The sequence below is a fragment of the Arachis ipaensis genome, chromosome B01 (genome assembly GCF_000816755.2).
Source record: "Arachis ipaensis cultivar K30076 chromosome B01, Araip1.1, whole genome shotgun sequence".
Lineage (NCBI taxonomy): Eukaryota > Viridiplantae > Streptophyta > Magnoliopsida > Fabales > Fabaceae > Arachis > Arachis ipaensis.
In genome coordinates this window covers 126,308,412-126,310,688 of record NC_029785.2, presented here as the reverse complement: position 1 = coordinate 126,310,688, position 2,277 = coordinate 126,308,412, and the positions used below count along the sequence as shown (strand labels likewise).

Sequence of the window (2,277 nt, the reverse complement as noted above, 5' to 3'; positions counted from 1 at the left end):
GAGGAAGTAGATGTTTGTTGCGTGTCGGTGTTAAGGATTTGGGTTTTCGAAGAGACAAGGTGGAGAGGAAGGAGGACGCCGTCGACAAAGAGTTCATCGGCGGACAGGATGTCGGGTTGGGGACAAGACGGGTTTCGGACCATCCAGAACTCAAACTCCGGCGACTTTGGCGGGCAATCATCAGAGGTTGTTGTTCTTGTTCGAGGTTGCGGGCTTTTGGTGTCCATGTTTGTTTGTTTGTTTGTTTTAAGAGACGCACAAGAAATTAAAAGATGAGATGAGAGGAAATGAGAGCGTGGAGTTGAAGGAGCAGACCAAATATTTAAAACAGCCACCCATACATACATACATTTTCAATATTGCCCCGCTCGGGTGGGACCTTTTTCCCCATGCAACCATCCTTATAGCAATACCATACAATACACTAAAAAACGTAACTGTACAAAATTTCTTATAATCTTTTAGTAGATAAGTCATCATATATATAGATATGAATTAAATTTAGCCATGCACGATTTTGTTTCTGTAGTTCAATATGTACCAAACTCACGAAAACAAAGATGCAAAAGGAATACCATGATGTACACAAAAATAATATATATAACTATTAGAATATATTTAGGATATTACATATTAATAAAATATTTAAATATATTTTAAATTAGTTTTATATTTAGAAAAAACAATTATTTATACTAAATGCTAACAAAATTATTTATGAAAATAAAAATGGTGAAAATGAAGGAAATGTATATAATTAGAATATATAACTATTAGAATATCTAGCGGTGTCCGCGGATCAGATCGGATTGGATATGGCCAAAAATTCGATCCGATCCGCACAATTTCCATCAGATTAGATCGGATATGATATCCGCATTTTTTAGTGCCGGATCCGATCCGATCCGATCCGCAAATGTGCGGATCGGATCAGATATCGGATATCGGATATATCCGCATAATTAAACATTCTCTTTTTAATCATATTTCAATGTAAAAAAATTCAATAAAAATATTTCTTTCATACTTTTCAACTTATTTATTCCTAAAATATTTTTAATCAAATTCTTTTTAAATAACAAAAATAAAATAATACAATATATGAATAATAATTACTAACTAAAATATACAAACAAGTAAATATAATACCAAATATATATATATATATATATATATATATATTTTTTTTAATTATTATTGTGCGGATCTGCGGATCCGATCCGATCCATAGACACCCCTAAGAATATCTTTCGCAATTAATTTTTCAAAAAATTTAGGACCAATTTAACAATAATTTCACAAAAATAACCTTTAACAAAAATAAACAAAACACACTACAACAAATCCGACATTTTGCGGCGGTTTCTGGAGCCGTTTAGCGGCGGTTTTAGCTAACCGCTGGAATAATCGCCGCTAAACGTCTATCAATTTTGCGGCGGTTCTAAACCGCCGCCAAATTTTAATATTTCCGTTCATAGTTATTAGAATCGGACCGGACCATCCAGTGGTCCAACCGACTCAATCATTAAACCCGCGCTTCCACCAATAGACCCACAACGTGTGGATTAGGGCAATTTACTTGAATAAAATGAAATGGAAAATTGTTTACTCAAATACAACAATGGCAATACGTTTACTTGCGTGTCCTGATTCATTATTATATAAATCGTGGTAAGTTACCACGTTTTAGAATTTAAACATAAACCGTGGCAGGTAAGCATGGTTTATGAATGAGACAAAATGAACATAAATCGTAGTAAGTAACCACGGATTATGCATGAATAACATAGGTAGAAACCGTGCTAACTTCCCACGGTTTATAAGTAATCTGTGTGCTCATAAAACCTCCTAAGTTACCACGGTTTATGCTTGGAGGTGTATAAATACATAATCTGCGTTAAGTCATGACAGATTCATATGTGGTCAGCCAAAATTTTTGAGACTCTGAGACTTTGAGAGAGCATCTGGGGAAGTCTTTGGGGTGCTTTTCAGCCTTTGGGTGGTGGAGCCATGGAAGACGAAGCTCGCATGTACCGATTAAATGGCGTTGCGCACGTAGCTGGAAACATCGACCAAGAGGTTAGTTATACTACCTTGTTATTATTATTATTATTATTATTATTATTATTATTATTATTATTATTATTATTATTATTATTAGTAATCTGTGTGCTCATAAAACCTCCTAAGTTACCACGGTTTATGCTTGGAGGTGTATAAATACATAATCTGCGTTAAGTCATGACAGATTCATATGTGGTCAGCCAAAATTTTTGA

General features: G+C 34.3%; 1 pseudogene; it reads right to left on the bottom strand.

Moving 5' to 3' along the window:
- LOC107636498 overlaps positions 1-402 on the bottom strand; it is a 1,574-nt pseudogene extending 1,172 nt beyond the window's left edge.